General features: G+C 45.2%; 1 protein-coding gene across 2 annotated transcripts in view; it reads right to left on the bottom strand.

Annotated features, from left to right (window-relative positions):
* IL1B (interleukin 1 beta) overlaps positions 1–17276 on the bottom strand; it is a 36796-nt gene extending 19520 nt beyond the window's left edge. Inside the window, exon 1 of one of the 2 annotated variants that reach the window (XM_043917861.1) lies at positions 17251–17276. The gene's annotated coding sequence lies outside the window, so the exon portion shown is untranslated. The other variant, XM_043917862.1, reaches the window with a different exon arrangement.
* Between the last annotated feature and the right edge of the window lie 3467 nt (positions 17277–20743).

Raw genomic sequence — 20743 nt, 5'->3', positions numbered from 1 at the left:
CTATTTGCAGTCCCTTGAATGTGGTGACCTTTCTGGGCTTTGGTACGACCTGTTCTTTCTGGCCTGAAACCTGCTTCTCCTATTTGGGGTTTGGCCAAACCCTAGTCCTTAAGGCTCATGCTTTGCCTCCTCCATGACAAGTCTCTTACCAAGTTGGGTGGTGGGTACCCTTCTTACCTATGATGTGCCTCTAACACCCTCTGCAGGCCTCCTTCATTGTGTTTTATTTGCTTGTCTCCATTACTATTTTTTCTTTTTATTATTGGAGTATAATTGCTTTTGGAGCTTCCCTGGTGACTCAGATGGTAAAGAATCTGCCTGCAATGCAGGTTTGATCCCTGGGTTGGGAAGATCTCCTGGAGAAGGGAAAGGCAACCCACTCTAGTATTCTTGCCTGGAGAATCCCATGGACAGAAGAGCCTGGGGGGTTACAGTCCATGAGGTTGCAAAAAGTTGGGCACAACTGAGTGACTAACACATGCATAATTGCTTTACTGTGTTCTTTAGTTTCTGTTGTACAATGAAGTGAGTCAGCTATATGTCTACATATCCCCTCCCTCTTGGACCTATCTGACCCTGTCCCCCTCACCCCATCCCTCTAGGTCATCACAGAGCACTGAGCTAAGCTCCCTGTGCTATAGAGCGGCTTCCCACTAGCTATCTATTTTACACATGGTAGTGTATATATATCAATCCTACTCTCCTAGTTCATCCCATCCTCTGTTTTTCCCCCATGTCCATATGTCTGTTCTCTACATCTGTATCTCTATTTCTGCTTTACAAATAAGGTCATCTATACCATTTTTTCCTATGGGCTTCCCAGGTGACGCTAGGGTAAAGAACCTGCTTGTCAATGCAGGAGACATAAGAGACATGGGTTCGATCCCTGGATCGGGGAGATCCCCTGAAGGACGGCATGGCAACCAACTACAGTTTTCTTGCCTGGAGAATCCCATGGACAGAAGAGCCTGGCGGGTTATGGTTCATAGGTTTGCAAAGAATTGGACACAGCTGAAGCAACTTAGCATGCACATACCATTTTTTGTAGATTCTACATATATGTGCTAACATACTGTATTTTTTTCTTTCTGACTTCACCGTATATGACAAACTCTAAGGTCATCCACATCTATACAAATGACTCAGTTTCCTTCCTTTTTATGGCCAAGTAATATTCCATTGTACATATGTACCACATCTTTTCTATCCATTCATCTATTGACGGACATTTCAGTTCAGTTCAGTTGCTCAGTCATGTCCAACTCTTTGCGACCCCATGGACTGCAGCACATCAGGCTCCCCTGTCCATCACCAACTCCTGGAATTTGCTCAAACTCATGTCCATTGAGTCGGTGATGCCATCCATTTAGTTCCTTACTATAAATGTACCTGTTGCAGGCTTGGGATTATTACAGCTTTGACCTCTGTGCCTGGCACGTAATCGTGCTCCATAAATGTTGGTTGACCAAATGTATGAAAGTCAGGAGTGATCACACCATGCCACTCTCATTGCTTCCATCTTATGCTAGCTTCCTCTAATGGGGAAGAGTTTCCTTAGAAAAGAATCTCCTTGCATGAAAAGCAGAGATTCATCAGAAGTACAATGTCCATCCCAGAATGAACTCTTCAGCAACAAATAGGCCCCTCCAGACTCTTAGAGCGGGAGAGTGGTTCTGGGCCCAGTCAGGGGTGTTACCCTCTGGGAGAAGCTCAGCTCCTGCCATGAAGGCACAGTGTACACCTTACTGCTTGGTCTTGTGTCAGAGCAGGGCCCACCTGCTTCTCTGGGGAACTCTGACCCTTTTATGAAGTTAGTTTTGGGACAGGCAGGTAATGGGAGCTCCCCCCATAACCACAAACAGGTGATCTGGGTCTCACCAGAAATACCCTGGAGGCAAATTTCTGGAAAGATGCTCCAATTTCTCCAACAGGGCAATTTTGAAGTGTTTCTTGAGGGCTTTTCAAATTCCTCTGAAAATGCAGGAATTCTAGGAAGATGAAGTCAGAGCTGATGACAGGTTGGGGTGAGAAAGTTTAGGTCAGGTCAGGTAAGGTAATGTCCATCATTCATTCAACACACCAGGTACCAGTTTGATGTGTGTTTGTGTGTGTATGTGTGTATGCACAGAGGAAGGGTAACACAACTAAACGAGACATGATGGCTGTCCTCAGGGAGTTTTTGCAAACGTCCATAATTTAAGATGGAATATGGCAGTGCTGGGACAGATATAAAACATCATGAAGCTGTCGTCTCCTTTTCCTCTCCACACTCAGGGACACAGCCAGGCCACAGGAGGGAGAGAAACATGTTCCAGCTCTCTGTGGGCTGCATATGCTCCAGACTGCATGCTGGGCTGCTTTTGGGGGACTTGTGGACTTTGGTGGGAAGGGTCATTTAGTGCAGGGCAGGGCTGAGGACCCGAGAATGCCAGGAAAGGAGTGGGGTGAGCATCCCCTCACTCTGGACAAGAGACTGTGAGGAAGAGCAGCGCTGGCCTTGGCTATATGGTGTCTGGAGAAACTACAAAAGTCTTCAGGTCCTACTCTATAGCACAGGGCATTCTGCTCAATGTTATGTGGCAGCCTGGATGGAAGGGGAGTCTGGGGGACAATGGATATATGTATATGTATGTCTGAATCCCTTTGCTGTCCACCTGAAATTAACACAACATTGTTAATTGGCTGTACCCCAATGCAAAATTTGTTGTTGTGGTTCAGTCACTCAGTTGTGTCCTACTCTTTATGATCCCATGGACTGCAGCATGCCAGGCTTCTCTGACCTTCACTGTCTCCCAGAGTTGTTCAAACTCATATCCACTGAGTCAACGATGCCATCTAACCATGTCATCCTTTGTCACACCCTTCTCCTCCTGCCCTCAATCTTTCGAGCATCAGGGTCTTTTCCAATGAGTCAGCTCATCGCATCAGGTAGCCAAAGCATTGGAGCTTCAGCTGCAGCATCAGTCCTTCCAATGAATATTCAGGGTAGATTTCCTTTAGGATGGACTGGTTTTGGATCTGCTGTTTACTGACAATCGAAACTGGTTGTATTCTCATTGTGTCCCCAGGCCAGGGTATGTGATGAACAATTGTTGTTCAATTGGGGATTGATCAGACCATCCTTCGCAAGTTCTGGATGGCTGATTCTCTCTGGATTCTGTTTAGGTCTTACTCCTCCTTCTCCAAAGGATGCAGGCCCTGGAAAGTTAGTGTCATTCAATTCAGTGCCTCTGGGTGGGCGGCTCATGTCCCTCGGTCCTGCCAGGGAGATTGTACTACTTTAGCTGATGGGGCAAGTTTCCCTGCCTCTCTCAGTTCCTCATGGGAGTTCCTTCTAAAATTGCTTGCTCAGTCCAGAGAGTGACCTTACCCAATAGGGTCCTACTTCACAGGGGCTTAAGGCACTGTGATGTCCTGATCAGACGTCTCCTCCTGAGCTCCCCAGGGCAGCCGATGGCCGAGGGACCAGCCTGGCCCAGGGTCCAGCCCAGATCCAGCAAAGCACAGACTCCCATGCAGGTACCCAACTTCCGGCTCGAGGTCCTCCCACCCATGCTGTATGTTCAGATGGAGAGAGCATGAGGTGCTCCACTGTGCCCCCGGGAAACCCCAGGACTCTGAAATCTCAGTGTCAGCCAAGGCCATGTTCTTCACACAGTTCCTGCCACTTGAAATCAGTCCCCTGCTTGTTGTCTTTTTTTTAAATTTAATTAATTTATTTTTGGCTGCGCTGGATCTTCATTGCTGCCCGAGGGCTTTCTCTCATTGCAGAGGTGGGTGGACTTCTTGCAGGCTCTAGGGCATGTGGGCTCAGTAGCTGTGGCACATGGGCTCAATCGCTCTGAGGCATGTGGGATCTTCCAGGATCAGGGATCAAACCTGTGTCTCCTGCATAAGCAGGTGCCTTCTTTACCTTGAGACCACCAGGGAAGCCCTGCCTATTGTCTTTTCTATAAATGACGTTGTTGACAAGCGGACTAGCCTGGTGTGAGTGGAGATGGAGGGAAAAGGGAATACATTCTCAATGTTTCCTCTGAATCCACAGCGGTCAGGTTGGCTGAGCACATGTGGTTTTGTCAGACCACTTAGCTCTTATGTTGTCTTGTAAATACCCAGCTCTCAGGAGTTGGCTGGTTTCTGTGAATTCCAGCAAGTTCTTTAACTCTTTCTTTCCAGAGGGTGATTTCCTAGGAGACATTATTTTAAAGTATCAAGAGTATGACTGGATTCACCTCAGGCTCCTGTTGTCACAGGACAGGGAGATTTCCTCTGACTTCTTTTAAGTTCTAAGTCATGAGAAAGCAAGCCTACAAACAAGCAAACAAACTCGTCACATGGATACCCAGAACTGAACCTTTTAACTTAATCTCCCCAGGTGACAGCGTCCTTCTTGGTTACTAGGGAACCGCTTTGGGTGTGATGGTTTGGGGACATAGCTGACCCTCCCCACCAGTCTGTAAGTTCCTAGGGGGCCATGACAAAATTGTCCACCTCGCCTTCTCCTGTGACACCTTGCTTAGGGCAGGCACTCAGTGAACCGGCTGAGTTAACACTGAATAAAGGATTCCAGGAGGCACTCAATCAGTGAGCTGAAAAGACCAAGGAGGGCATCAGATACAGTGTTGCCCTCCTTGTCCTGCCTGCAGATGTCATTCCCTTCATAATGAGAAGTTGTCCCTTCCTTGTGAGAGTGACCTCATTTCCACCGCTGCCACTGAATCTCTGACTGTAGCGATAATCCAACAGGGACTGTTGGTTGTGAGTGAGCGCTGTGCTGTGCTTAGTCGCTCCGGTCGTGTCTGACTCTTTGCGATCCTGTACCCCACCAGGCTCCCCTGTCCATGGGATTCTCCAGGCAAGAATACTGGAGTGGGTTGCCATGCCCTCCTCCAGGGGATCTTCCTGACCCTGGGATCGAACTCACATCTCTTAAGTCTCCTGCTTTGGCAGGCGGGTTCTTTATCACTAGCACCACCTGGGAAGCCATGTGAGTGAGTATGTATGCTTTAAGACTGGAAAATGCTAACTGGCAACAGTGACTCCTAAAGAGCTCACTTGACCTGGGGCTGCAGTGAACTTGGGGAATCCTGTTCCCCGGTGCGCATCACTGCTCCTTTGTCTCATGAGTTCCCTGAGACTTCTGACTGAATGGAACCCCAAGTGGGCTTACGGCACAGGGGTTTCCTGAGGTTTCCCACATCCCTCATAATTTATCCTCCTCCCTTCCCAAAGGTTATCATTACCTTCCATGTAGTATTTTCAGTACTGCTGGGAATACAAAGATGGATTAAAGATGGTTTAATCAAGGAACACGGGCTTCCCTGGTGGCTCAGCGGTGAAGAATCTGCTTCCAATGCAGGGAACCTAGGTTCGATCTCTAGGTTGGGAAGACTCCCCTGGAAAAGGTCGCAAAGAGTTGGACACAGCTGAGTGACTAATATTTCCACTTACTATCACCTTGAATATAAGGAATTAATACTCCAGGCAGAAGAAGCCTTACTCTGGCCACCGCCAAGGTTGGATGCCTCTTGGAAAGGCTCCATTTCAGCAATCATGCATGCAGGCGTCCTGTTCTCTGCCTGCAGCATTCCTGCTTTCTCACTCCCCCACTCTCAAAGCACCAGTTATTCACACTTATCAGAACCTCTAGCCCACAGACATCCCCCCTCTCTATCTGCCCCCTCTGCTTTTGCTTCCTTATCCATCCAGTTTAATTTCTAGGCTCCATCTTTGCAACCATTTCCTTGACAGTCTTCTCAGCAGACTTCCTCTTTTTCCTTCCTAGCGTACGTGTGCATGTTCAGTAGCACAGTCACGTCTGACTCTTGATGACCCCATGGACTGTAGCCTGCCAGCTTCCTCTGTCCGTGGGATTATCTGGCAAGAATACTGGAGTGGGTTGCCATTTCCCCCTCCATTTCTTCCCTAGTACTCACTAGACAAAACCTCCGACCTGGTTGTGTTAACGGTCTGCCTCTCTGTCGGGACTGCTGGGGACTGTTGGAGAAAACCACTTGGCCTTACATATGGCTGTGACCTGGATGCATGGGCTCCACCACCACCTACTGCTCTCTCATTTTGCTCAGTCATCCTAGGAAGCTTTCCTTGGCGTTTGTTCACAGCAGCAATATCCTGATTCCATCACTCACATGCTCAGTCCTTAAAAATAAATCTCATCATCTGAAAGTCTGCTCAGCATCTCCCACCATACTGTCAACTGCATCCCACCCACCCCTACTATGCTCTTATTCCTGGATTGGTACAGGCTCTTTCTTTTCCCCAGGTCCTGAACATCCTGACTCATTGTTATTTATTTATTTTTGGCTGCACTGGGTCTTCATCGCTGTGTGTGAGCCTTTATCTAGTTGCAGATAGCAGAAGCAACTCTCTAGTTGCCGTGTATGGGCTTCTCATTGCAGTGACTTCTCTTCTTGCGGAGCACAAGTCCTAGGTGCATGGACTTTGCAGCTTGTTGACTCTAGGGTGTGGAGATTTCAGTAGTTGTGGTACACTGGTTTAGTTCTTCTGTGGCATGTGGAATTTTCCCGGACCAGGGATTGAACCCGTGTCACCTGCATTGGCAAGCAGATTCTTATCCACTGAGCCATCAGGGAAGTCCCTGACTCATTATTATATAATAAAAAATTTTATCTGAACTTTGTCCCAGATTTCTGGCAGGGTGCTTCTGAAACCCTTGGAATTTCCTCAGTGACAGGTAATGATCTGACTCATGGCAGGGCATCTAGAGAGTTTCATGCTGGTGCCTGGTCATCAGAAGGACCAATTTGATGATTAGAGGGCTGGGGCTGGGAGACACATGATATCAATCCTTTCTTCTGGCCTCCTGGGATGAGAGGGGGGTTGGGGATTGAGTTCAATCACATAGCCAATGATTTAATCCATCATACTTGTGTAATAAAATCCCCCCAAACTCTGGACACTGAAGCTTGGAGAAGCTTTCTGGATGGGACAAACAATGATGTACCAGGCAGGTGAGGCAGTCCGACCCACAGGGAGAAGGCAAGAAAGCTCTGTGGTTCCTCCCAGACCTTCCTCTAGATGTCTTGTCATTTGGCCTATCTTCCTATATAATAAAATTATAATACTTTACACTACAATTGTTGTTATTGTTCAGTCGCTTTGTCATGTCTGACTCTTTGCAACACCGTGGGCTGGCTGCAGCATGTCAGGCTTCTCTGTCCTTCACTATCTCCCAGAGTTTGCTCAAACTCATGTCCATTGAGCTGATGATGCCATCCAACCATCTCATCCTCTGTTGCCCGCTTCTCCTCCCTCCCTCAATCTTTCCCAGCATCAGGGTCTTTCCCAAGTATCTGGGAAGTACTTTTCCAAAGTACTGGAGCTTCATCTTCAACATCAGTCCTTCCAAGGAACGTTCAGGGTTGATTTCCTTTAGGATTGACTGGTTTGATCTATTTTCTGCCCAAGGGCCTCTCATATAGTAACAATAATAGTACTTTCCTGAGTCCTGTGAATCTTTCTCATGATTTATCCAACCTGAGGGGGTCATGGGAACTTCTCAGGTTACAGCCACTTAGTTGAAAGGGTGGGTGGCCTGGGGACCCCTGAAGCACAGCTGGCATTGAAAGTAAGGGATGGTGCCTTTTAACTTGTGGGGTCTGTACTGACTCTGGGTGATTATTACTAGAGCTGAAATGAAGTACACCCATTTGGGATTCAAATGGGATACCCATCTTCTCAAAGACCTTGTATTGATCTTGCTCATCTTCAACCATTTGCTCTCTGCAGCTCCATCTCACCAGACCCACTCATGTCTTGCTTTTCTAAAACAAAACAAGGGAAGACAACATCTTTCCTCTACTCTCTGCCTATTGCTTTGCTTTTCTTGAAAGAGTGCCTTCTCTTGCTTCTCCTCCCACTCTTCAACCCTCAATGGTTTGCTGCCTCCCAGATGGAAACTTCTCTCATGAAGGTCATCCCTGGCCCACAGATGATGGACCATTTTCAGCCCCCTCCCCTTTAAAAAATTATTTATTTAATTTTTTGGTTGCGCTGAGTCTTTGTTACTCCATGGGCTTTCTCTAGTTGCAGCAAGTGGGGACCTGTCTTTGTTGTGGTGCGTGAGCTTCTCACTGTGGTAGCTTCTCTTGTTGCAGAGTATGGGTGCATAGGCTTTGGTAGTTGTGGCTCTCCAGCTTAGTTGCTCCACAGCATGTTGAGTCTTCCCAGACCAGGGATCGAACCCATGTATGCTTCACTAGCAGGCAGATTCTTATCCATTGAACCACCAGGGAAGTCTTCCCCTCCCCTTTCAAATTTGACTTCTCAGCAGTATTTCACATTATTGACTATTTTCTTATCTTCTTCAACTATAAACCCCTCCTACCCTAGCTTCTGCAATACCACATTGATTTTCCTTTGTCCTATTTTTGAGTTTATTTTTTTTATTAGTGAATTTATTTATTTGGCTGAGTGGGTTCTTAGTTGTGGCACGTGGGATTTTCGTTGTGTTATCAGGATCTTTCCTTGTGGCCTACAGTGGGCTTAATTGCCCTTTGGCATGTGGGATCTTAATTCCCTGACCAGGGATCGAACCTTCTTCCTCTGCATAGCAAGACAGATTCTTAACCACAGGACCACCAGGGAAGTCCTGTGCCCTTCTCTTGTATTTCCAGCCTACAGAAGTCTCATCATCCACATGGGTTCCTAGAGCACTACCTTGATTCCTTCTCCTCATTCACTAAGCTAGCTCCTCTTCTGATCAACCACTTGTTTGGCTTCTTCTACCTCCAAGATACCTTTGGTCTCTGTGCATATATACCCTCTGAGTCTGCTGCTCCCTAGTCCAGATGACAACCCCCAACTCACCTCTTCATTGGTCTCCCTGCTGTTCCTCAAGTGACTCTCCAACTTATTCTCCACCTACAGCTGGAATGATATTTTCAGAACAGATGCAGTCACATAGAGCCAGAGCTTTATGTGGGGCTTCCCTGATGGCTCGGATGGTAAAGAGTCTGCCTGCAAGGCAGGAGACTGGGTTCAATCCCTGGGTTGGGAAGATCCCCTGGAGAAGGAGATGGCAACATACTCCAGTATTCTTGCCTGGAGAATTCCACGGACAGAAGAGCCTGGTGGGCTATAGTCCACTGAGTCAGAGAGAGTTGGACACAACTGAGTGAAAATATTTTTTGATTTGGTCTATGTAAGGTACTAGTGGCTTTTTGGTTGAATGAATGAATGTCATGTCCTAGCTTAAACCCCAAAAGCTTATTTTATGTATTTATTTATTTTAATTGAAGGATGATTGCTTTGCAATATTGACTTTGTTTCTGCCATATATCAACATGAATCAGCCATAGGTATACATATGTTCCCTCCAACTCCTACCCCATCCCGCCCCTCTAGGTTGTCCCAGAACACTAGTCTGAGTTCCCTGAGTCACACAGCCAATTCCCACTGGCTATCTACTTTGCATAGGGTAGTGTGCATGCTTCCATGCTATTCTCCATCTGTTCCCGCCTCTCCTTCCACTCACCTCCCTGCCTGTGTCCATAAGTCTGCTCTTTATGTCTGTGTCTCCATTGCTGCCCTGCAAATAGGTTCATCAGTACCATCTTTCTAGATTCCATATATATGCATTAATATATGATACTTGTTTTTCTCTTTCTGACCTTCTTCACTCTGTATAATAGGCTCTAGGTTCAACCACCTCATTAGAACGGACTCAAATGTGTTCCTTTACACAGCTGAATAATATTCCATTGCATTTATATACCTCAGCTTTTTATCCTTCAACTGTTGATGGACATCTAGACTGCTTCCATGTCCTAGCTATTGATGTAGTGCTGCAAGGAACAACCTAATAGTTTCTCATAAACCTTAGAGTCCAAGCTCCTGGACACAGTTTCTAGCCCTTCTGACCTAGCCCTTATACACGCCTCTCTTTAACTTCAGTTGTTATCATGCTCACCCTCCCTCTATGTGGGACACTCTGCCTTTGTTTTCCCTGTTATTCGTCTTCTACATTTCAACTTTCATGGGCCTTTTCCTGTCTCACCTGCTATTGGGTCCTAGTCACTTCCTGCTCCACCTATTATATACCAATTACATTTTTATTGTGGTTGTTTACAGTATCTATTTGCACACCCTTATCCGTGTCTCAGTATCCCCATCACTCCATATTCTTGGCAACATTTGATGTAGCCAGACTTTAAAAAAATGGATAACTTGCTAGAAAATGATATCTTATTATAACTTAATTCCCATTTTTCAAATTTTTAATGAGGTTGAGCATCTATTTAAATATTTTCTAGCCAGGTGTGTTCTTCTATGAAATGCTTATAATTTTCCCTGATGATTTTTATTTTTAAAATTCATTTGTAGGAGTTCTATTTATATCATCTGAATACCAATTTTTTTTTTTTTACTCCACTGAGTGGCAGGCGGGATCTTAATTCCTTCTGTCTATGTCTATGTGCTTAGTTGCTCAATCGTGTCCAACTCTTTGCGACCCCATGGACTGCAGCATGCCAGGTTTATGGGGATTCTCCAGGCGAGAATAGTGGAGTGGGTTGCCATGCCCTCCTCCAGGGGAATCTTCCCAATCCAGGCATTGAAGCCAGGTCTCCCGCATTGCAGGCGGATTCTTTACCATCTGAGTCACGAGGGAAGCCCAGAATACTGGAGTGGGTAGCCTATCCCTTCTCCAGGGGATCTTCCCAACCCAGGAATCAAACCAGGGTCTCCTGCATTGAAGGTGAATTCTTTACCAGCTGAGTTACCAGGGAAGCCCTAACCAGGGATCAAATCATGCCCCCTGCAATGGAAGTGCAGTCTTAACCTCCGGACCACCAGGGAAGTCCCTAAATATCAATCTTTTGTGAAATGTGTATGTTGCAAATATTATATTCCAGTTTGTAGCTTGCCATTTCACTTTTAATGAAAAAAGTTTAACTTTTAAAATGAGATCAAGTCGATCCATTTTCTAGTTATGGTCTATACCTTTGGTGTCTTGTTTAAGAAATATCTTCCTGCCCAAAGCCACAAAAATATCCTCCTGTGTTTTGTCCTAAAAGTTTTCAAGTTTTGCTTTTCACATGTGTGCCTTTATTCCATTTAATTTACTGCCTCCTCTGCTGGAGAGGGGCTTCCCTGATAGCTCAGTTGGTAAAGAATCTGCCTGCAATGGAGGAGACCCCTGTTCAATTCCTGGGTTGGGAAGATCTGCTAGAGAAGGGATAGGCTACCCACTCCAGTATTCTTGGGCATCCATTGTGGCTCAGCTGATAAAGAATCCACCTGCAATGTCGGAGGTCTGGGTTCGATCCCTGGGTAAGGAAAATCCCCTGGAGGAGGAAACGGCTATCCACTACAGTATTCTGGCCTGGAGAATTCCATGGACAGTATAGTCCATGGGGTCTCAAAGAGTCAGACATGTCTGAGCGACTTTCACTTTCACTTTCTGCTAGGGAGAAGCTGTAGGAGGATGTAAAACATCAGTATTGTTTCTTGGTGATCCCCAGAGCCCCAAGTAGTCACTGGTACCCAATAATGGACCTGTGACTAAAGAAATAAATAGTTGAGTGACTGAAGGTAGAAACAAAGTAGCATGGGTGTTCAAAGGGAGCAAGAGATACCTTTGAAGAGAGGAAGGTGAAAAAGTAGGATAGTGGTTCTCAATCCTGGGTCCTCAATGGAATTCCCCAGAGAGCATTAAAATGTACTGTGGAGAGACTTCCCTGGTGGTCCAGTGGCTAAGACTCCATGCTCCCAATTCAGGGGCCCTGGGTTCAATCCCTGGTCAGGGAACTAGGATCCCACTTGCTGCAACTAAAACCTGGCACAGTCAAATAAATTCATTAAATAAATAAAAATAATTTAAAAAATAAATAAAGGGGAAGGGGAGGGAAGACAGCTGGTGAGAAGGACCACTAGAATGGGTAGAGAGTGTGAGGAAGAGAGTAGTGGGGAATCTGCCCCGGGAGAAAGGTGAATGAACAGATGTCAAGGGGATGGTTTCTCAGGGATCCCCATGGACACAGAGCTCCTCCCAATCTCCAACTCAGCCATCAGTAAGCAAGGGTTCCAGGTTCTCTCTTTCTCTTCCTTGTTCCAGGAGCAGAACAGTGACTGATATATACAGGAGGAGAATGGAGGCAGCCTGGTGGGGAGTGAGGGGTGCAGAATGCAAAGATGGAGGAAGAGGATGAGGCTTCTGTCCCCAGAGGAGGAAGACTGGGGCTACAGAGAGGCCAGAGGGTGATGCCAGACTCCACCTTAGGTCAGGAAGGAAGTATTTCTATGAAGAATGATGTGGAGTGTTGTGGTAGAAGCAGCCAGCTATAGTCAGCTTCCTGAAGTGTCAAGCCTTTTAGATGGCTTTTAAAAGCCATTTAACGGTGTTTTCCCCTTCATGGATCACAGCCTTGTTGTGGCAAAGGGGCTATGGTTTTTCCAGTAGTCATGTATGGATGTGAGAGTTGGATCATAAAAAAGGCTGAGCACCAAAGAATTGATGATTTTGAATTGTGGTGCTGGAGAAGACTCTTGAGAGTCCCTTGGACTGCAAGGAGATCAAACCAGTCAATCCTAAAGGAATCAACCCTGAATATTCATTGGAAGGACTGTTACTGAAGCTGAAGCACCAATACTTTGGCCACCTGATGCAAAGAGCTGACTCACTGGAAAATTACCCTGATGTTAGGAAAGACTGAAGGCAAAAGGAGAAAGGGGAGGCAGAGGAAGTGATGGTCAGATAGCATCACTGACTCAATGAACATGAATTTGAGCAAACTCCGGGAGACAGTGGTGGACAGAGAAGCCTGGCATGCTACAGTCCATGGGGTTGCAAAGAATCAGAAATGACTTAGCAACTGAACAATAACAACAACAAATAGAGTTTTATTTGGTGTTCAAGTTCACAGGCAACTAATATAGTAACAATGGGAAGCTATTTGCGAAGGCTCAAGGGAGTGGCCTGGAAGTTCTGTGTTGTTATAGCAGGTGACTTAGGGTGAGTTCAGACTTGGATCTTTGCATACCTGGCACAGTCACCTGGCTATCCTAGAGCATCTTCACCTTAACATGCCTTGCAACGAACCTTGATATTTCTGCTCAACCCATCCCTACACCCATCTCCCAGCTCTCACCAAATGGTACTCCAACCACCCAATTGCTTAAGTAAAAGTCTTAGTACTCATCCTGAATTTCTCCCTATCCCTGTTCTGTCACCCCATTCAATCCATCAGAGCTTCTGGCAGGCTCTGTCTCTGACATAAATCCTGCCTGTGTGTTGCCAGTTCATTCCAACTACCTTTCAAGGGACTCCTGTCAAGACAGGCAGGCCTGTAAATGCAACCAGGAGACTTAAAATGTAACCGATACAACTGGGTGGAATTACACTTACCGGTTATTCTTCCTTGAACAACAAACATTTGCTATTTATATAGGGAAACAAGCCATCTTTTTTCTCATGCCAACTAACAGACGTTATTAGTTGACAAAATCTGCTGATACCACCAGTACTGTTTTTGAATGCTCAACTTGAATTATTCTCACTGTCATATATGGGAGTTATTCTTGGGGAAAGGTAATTGAGTTTTCCAAAGCAAACAGAAATTTGGGGTGTGCCTCTGGAGCATGACTCATGGAATCAGATTCTCAGAGGGAGCTCCGCGTGCCTCCAGGTGACTGTAAAGGAGCTTTGATGGCTGCCATGGGGGTTTGGTTGACCTTTGCTGGAGTTATCAAGGTTGAAGTTTGGCTTGCTTGCCTAAGTGTTCCTTATCTGATTACTAAGAATCAGATTCATAGGGGTTGATTAATAAGCTAGAACGCCAATGTATCACATTTATGGTGAAGGCCATATCTATAGTAACTGTATGTAGTCAAGTTCATATCAGGATGAAAGTTCTGACAAATATATAACACAGGTGAGGGGCTACCCTGGTGGCTCAGTGCTAAAGAATCCACCTGCTAATCCAGGAAACAAGAGTGTGATCACCGATCCAGGAAGATCCCACATGCCGCGGAGCGACTAACCCCGTGCCCCGGAACTATTGAGCCTGTGCTCTAGAGCCCAGGAACCACAATACTGAGCTCACGTGCTGCAGCTACTGAACCTGAGACCCTAGAGCCTGTGCTCGGCCGCAAGAGAAGCCGCTGCAATGAAAGTCTGCTCAGAGCACCTGGAGAGTAGCCCTGGCTCGCTGCAACTGGAGAAAAGCCCCTGTAGCCAAGAAGACCCAGCACAGCCAAAAAATCTAACTAATAAATAATTTAAAAAATAGCATGTGAGAACCATTGGACTGCAATTTAGATTCTCCTGGAAAACTGTGGTTGCCATTAACTTACCTTTCTGCAGACTGTGATTCTCAAGCCCCTAATATTAAAAGACATGTTCCCATCTGCTGCTTTACTGCCAGTTTTCTTTTTGAAACCTTAATCAGTAAGTCAAGTGGGCCTTAGGAAGCATCACCATGAGCAAAGCTAGTGGAGGTGATGGAGTTCCAGTTGAGCTCTTTCAAATCCTAAAATATGATGCTGTGAAAGTGCTGCACTCAATATGCCAGCAAATCTGGAAAACTCAGCAGTGGCCACAGGACTGGAGAAGGTCAGTTTTCATTCCAATACCAAAGAAAGGCTATGCCAAAGAATGCTCAATCTACTGCACAATTGCGCTCATCTCACAGAGTGGTAAAGTCATGCTCAAAATTCTCCAAGCCAGGCTTCAACAAAACATGAACCATGAACTTCCAGATTTTCAAGCTGGCTTTAGAAAAGGCAGAGGAACCAGAGATCAAATTGCCAACATCCACTGGATCATTGAAAAAGCAAGAGAGTTCTAGAAAAACATCTATTTCTGCTTTATTGACTATGCCAAAGCCTTTGACTGTGTGGATCACAATAAACTGGAATATTCTTCAAGAGATAGGAATACCAGACCACCTGACCTGCCTCTTGAGAAATCTGTATGCAGGTCAGGAAGCAACAGTTAGAACTGGACATGGAACAACAGACTGGTTCCAAATAGGAAAAGGAGTATGTCAAGGCTGTATATTGTCTTATTTAACGTATTATTTAATACGTTATTAAATGTATTATTATTTAACGTATATGCAGAGTACATCATGAGAAACACTGGGCTGGATGAAGCACAAGCTGGAATCAAGATTGCTGGAGAAATATCAATAACCTCAGATATGCAGATGACACCACCCTTATGGCAGAAAGTGAAGAACTAAAGAGCCTCTTGATGAAAGTGAAAGAGGAGAGTGGAAAAGTTGGCTTAAAGCTCAACCTTCAGAAAACTAAGATCATGGCATCCAGTCCCATCACTTCATGGCAAATTAGATGGGGAAGCAGTGGAAACAGTGGCAGACTTTATTTTTTTTGGGCTCCAAAATCACTGCAGATGATGACTTCAGGCATTAAATTAAAAGACACTTGCTCCTTGGAAGAAAAGCTATGACCAACCTAGACAGCATATTAAAAAGTAGAGACATTACTTTGCCAACAAAGGTCCGTCTAGTCAAAGCTATGGCTTTTCCAGTAGTCATGTATGGATGTGAGAGTTGGACTATAAAGAAAGCTGAGCGTCGAAGAAATGATGTGTTTGAACTGTGGTGTTGGAGAAGACTCTTGAGAGTCCCTTGGACTGCAAGAAGATTCAGCTAGTCCATCCTAAAGGAAATCAGTCCTGAGTGTTATTTGGAAGGAGTGATGTTGAAACTGAAACTCCAATACTTTGGCTGTTGACTCATTGGAAAAGACCCTGATGCTGGGAAAGCTTGAAGGCAGGAGGAGAACGGGACGATGAGATGAGATAGATGGATGGCATCACCGACTCAGTGGAGATGAGTTTGAGTAAACTCCAGGAGTTGGTGATGGAGAGGGAAGCCTGGCATGCTGCAGTTCATGGGGTTGCAAAGTGTCGGACACGACCAAGTGACTGAACTGAACTGAATCAGTTCCTATTGTTCCCTGACCTCCATTCCTGAAAGGCTCACAGCTTTCTGTTGAATGAAAAAGCAGATTTCTGTTTTGGGCAACATGGCTGAGTATAGACTTTGCAGGGTCTTTCTGGCTCAAAACAAATGTTGTAGATAAAACAGACTTAAACACGCAATTTTTTTTTTTTATTTCCAGTAAGGAAAGAAAATCTCTAAATTCCTCCTTCTGTGTCTCTCACCCCCCGCCTCCACTCCATGCCCTCTAAAGTGAACTTGAGCCAGAGGGGTGGTAAACAGCAGCAGGTAAACATATTGCAAATTCAGTCTTCCTCCCAGAGAGGAAAACACTTACTTTAGCATTGTGGTCAGTGGCACCTCTGAATTAGAGTTCAAGGTCAGTGGGAAGGTTGGGGCTGACCCCAAGGTCACAATCTAGGACCTTCAAAGCATGCTAAACTGGGCTCCAGGTTATTAACATTTTCCTGGTCTTCCAGCAGTTTGAGTTAAATCCCTGGACAGGGGTGATATTAAAAATGTTTGACAACTTACACAGCATAGACACCAGCTAATCAGAACAGGAACCATCCAGAAAAGATCATGACTACAATAATGATGTCAGTTGTTTTGTTTGTTTAATTGCTAGGTCATGTCTGACTCTTCTGTGACCCCACGGACTGTAGCCCACCAGGCCCCACTGTCCATGGGATTTCCCAGGCAAGATATTTGAGTGGGTTGTCATTTCCTTCTCCAGGTGATCTTCCTGACCCAGAGATTGAACCTGAGTCTCCTGCATTGGCAGGTGGATTCTTTACCACTTGGCCACCTGGGAAGAATTTGTTTCCCAATGCAGGAGATGTGAGTTTGATCCCTGTGATAGGAAGATCTCCTGGAGAAGGAAATGGCAACCCACTCCAGTATTCTTGCCGCAATAATCCTATGGACAGAGGAGCCTGGCAGGCTACAGTCCACGGAGTCGCAAAGAGTCCTGTCAGACAGGACTGAGTGACGGAGCAGCCATGCCCAGTCTCCCAGCAGAGGGAAACACAATCCTCTCTGCAGGCAGGACTCCAATCTGCCATCGATTAAAGTCCCCACAAGCTAACATCCACCATCAATGAGCTCACAATCAACGGTCACCGAACACAGCTCCACAAACAGTGAGTGACATGAATCAGAGTCAATAGAAACTACACACAACAGCTGGGACCTCCCAGACCTCAGCTCTTGGAATGCCTGAATATAGAATACAGCTGCTACCAGAGTGAACATTTTAATCAGTACTTACTACGCAGCAGGCCCTGTTAAAAGCACTGCATACCTTGTGCCAGGTGCGGTGACTCAGCTCCACACTCACCTTCTCATTTGCACTGGATTAAAAGGTGGGTAGAAGGTGGGAGCTATTTTGGTCTTGGCAGTGCCTCTGGCAGCCACTGCCAAATGGGCAGTAGCAATGGTAGTGCCAGCTCTTGTGGCTTGGACTGAGGCAGGGACTTACATGCACACTGTCCCCCTGGAGGGCCAGTGGTCAGCAAATGAGCAGTGCTGTATAGCTCCTGCTGTCTAGATCGTGCATGCTGCTAAGTCACTTCAGTCATGCCCAACTCTTTGCCATCCCATGGACTGTATCCCACCAGGCTCCTCTTTTCATGGGATTCTCCAGGCAAGAATACTGGAGTGGGTTGCCATGCCCTTCTCCAGGGTTATCTTCCCCAACCAGGGATCGAACCGGCATCTCTTATGTCTCTGGCTTTGGCAGGAGGGTTCTTTACCGTGAGTGCCACCGGGAAAGCTCACTACACTTAAGAATAAGCTCATTTCTACATTGGGCTCCCTCTGTGGCTACTGAGAGATAGTAACTCAGCAGGGCTTATTGCTTAATAGTGAATATCTGAGAGACACGTGAATATGATCCTAGGAAAGTCTTTTGTGTCTTTGAAAGGTCCACGAGGCTTAAATTTTCCTGAAGTCCTAGCAAGTGTTTTTATAATCACACCCATGTTTTCAAGACAGATTCTGTGTGTGGAAGACACATTTTAATTATAGCATTGTTTGCTCTCTGGAGAGGCTGGGAATGAGAAATAGTTTTATTGCTGAACTTTGCAAGTCTGGGCTCTTAAAATTTTTTTTTTCAATTGGAGGATAATGGCTTAACAATACTGTGTTGGTTTCTGCTGTACAATAACATGAATTAGCCATGAGCATACATATGTCCCCTTCCTCTTGAGCCTCTTTCTTATCCCTACCTCCCCCCATTCCATCCCTGTATGTTGTCACAGAGCACCAGGCTGAACTCCCTGTGTTATCCAGCAACTTCCCACTAGTTATCTATTTTACACATGGTAATGCATATATTTCAATGCTTCTCTCTCAATTTGTCTTACCCTCTCCTTACCCCAATGTGGTACCTGGAGGTTTGAATTTTTTTTTTTTTTTGGTTATTTACTTATTCCCCACAGCACACTGAATGCTTAATAAATGGTTATGGACTTTGAGTTTCATTTAAATGGGTATGTTCCTTGTCTAATTGGCTCCTGGACAATTGAATAGTTCCTCTCTAGCATCACCAGGAGAAGGGGAGCCACTTTGGGCTGCACTGTGCCAGGTGGAAATGCATGAATTCACCCTGGCTCCTGACAAAGAGCATGGGAAGATGCTAAACTGAAACCTTCCATTTTTAGAACAATGTAGTGATGTGGCACTCATCACTCTCAGGTGGTATTTTATCCTGTAGTTACCACTGGTGTTTTATGACAGAGCTTACCCAGGTATGGATTTTATTTCCCATGCAGGGAACTGAGGACAGGAATGAGGTTGAAGCAGACTCTAGATAGTGAAACCAACATTCATATAATTTCTATTATGTGATTTTTGTAGAATTTTGTTTTGCATTCCTTTAGGTGGTGCAGTGGTAAAGAATCTATTTGCCAATGCAGGAGACACAGGTTCCATCCCTGGGTTGGGAAGATTCTCTGGAGTAGGAAATGGCAACCCACTCCAGTATCATTGCCTGAAGAATTCCATGGACAGAGGAGCCTGGCAGGCTACAGTCCATGGGGTCTCAAAAGAGTCAGACACAACTGAGCGATGGAGCATTAATGTTCCATCTTAATGGAGCTTAAGCATTGAGCAACACTTATCTAACTTGATAGTTGTAGGCTGACTGAATGTTTGAGATGTCCTCAAAAATTATGGCTTTGGTCTTAGAAAAGCTATTTGAAACTATTATTTCTAGTGATATTTAAACAGCATGGACACTGAGTCTGGAGACTTCCCTTAGACTATGAAATATCCTAGATGGTAAAATCACATCATCTTTGAGTAGAAAAATGCTTATCCTTTCGTCCTGCACAGTGGGATAGGTACCTAGCTTGTCTCCACAATGAAATCAGATGAGTAAAGCGTACTTTACTAAGAAAAGAGTTGAAGCAAAGAAATCTCTGCTGCATTTACTCTGTAGGAAATCATCTATTCATCAGACTTCCAACTGACCTCAACTCTTAAGAAATAACTACAACAAGCATAAACATTGAGTTACATTTTTAAAGAAATTTTCCCACGATTTAGGGGACTGTTGACTGGATAAACTGACAGATCTATAATTCTGGGAGAGTAGACTGTTGCCCTGACTGGTTTGACTTATTTCAAAGCTACACTTAATTTTTTTTGTGTGTGTGAAATAGTCTGGATTCTTAAAAAAAAAAAAAAAGTTGGATTACATAATATTGAGAAATACTGAGCCATTTGCCTGGAAGAAGTGGATGTGAGAGAAAATTTGAACTAATTTAGAGATGGATACTATTGATATCTACCTTCTGAGACTTTTAGGCTGACCCACTGAAGAGGCATTACTTAACAGCACCAGGCAACTATGGGGATGATCAGCTTAGAGTGTTTGGTGGTATTGTGTTTGTGAGACAGAAGGGGAAGAGGGCAGTAAGGATTCCAAAGTAAGGGCCAAGTTATGCCTGAGCTATTTGATCCATAACATAAGGGAGATTGAAGCAAAGAATCTCAAGCAAGAGGGGTGTGCATTTATTGATCTTCCTTTAAGAAGGACACAATGATAAGCATTGGGAAAATGAGGATGAGTAAGAATTGGTCTCTGATCTCAAGAGGCTCACAGGTTTGCTGGAGGACAGACAAAAATATTTGATAAGTATGGCAGAGTGTTAGAGATGCTCTGATAGAGGTCAGTGCGGGAGACCAGGAAGAGAAGGGCCAGTTGATTGAGTCTAGGAATCTGGGAGAATATATTCATGGGCAGATGCTACTCACATGTCTTATAGGAGAAGTAGCCCTCAGAGGGGATGGAGGGTATCAGACTTAATGTCTTCAGGTAGGCTCTTTGAAGGCAAGTGATGAGAGATGAGACTAGCAAAGTAGGCAAGGACCACATTAGGAAGGACCTTGTGTACTAGGCAAAGGAGATCTCGGTGATACAACAGAATTTGCATTTTAGCAAGTTTATATTTTCACTGTACAGCTGGAGTTGGGCCAGGCTCAAATCCGGGAGACAGTCTAGGAGGAAATGATGAGGTCTTGAGATAAGCGAATGGTGGTGGGAAGAGAGTAGAAGGGATAGAGCTGAGACATTTTCAAGGTAGAATTGGAAGGAACTTAATGATTTTAGATATGAACGGGGATTGAAGAAGCAAAGTTGAAGCTAACTCTCAGACTTTTAGATTGACCTGCTGGAAGAGGCATTACTTAACACCACCAAGCAACCAGTGGGACGATCAGCTTAGTATGTTTGCTTGCTCTAGGGGGAGGGATAAAAAAGGAGTCATTGCAGTAGAGCTTGGATAAATGAA

Source organism: Cervus elaphus, chromosome 11, assembly GCF_910594005.1.
Source record: "Cervus elaphus chromosome 11, mCerEla1.1, whole genome shotgun sequence".
Classification (NCBI taxonomy): Eukaryota; Metazoa; Chordata; class Mammalia; order Artiodactyla; family Cervidae; genus Cervus; species Cervus elaphus.
Note: the sequence above shows the minus strand (reverse complement) of the source record. Positions and strands in the feature narration are given on the sequence as shown.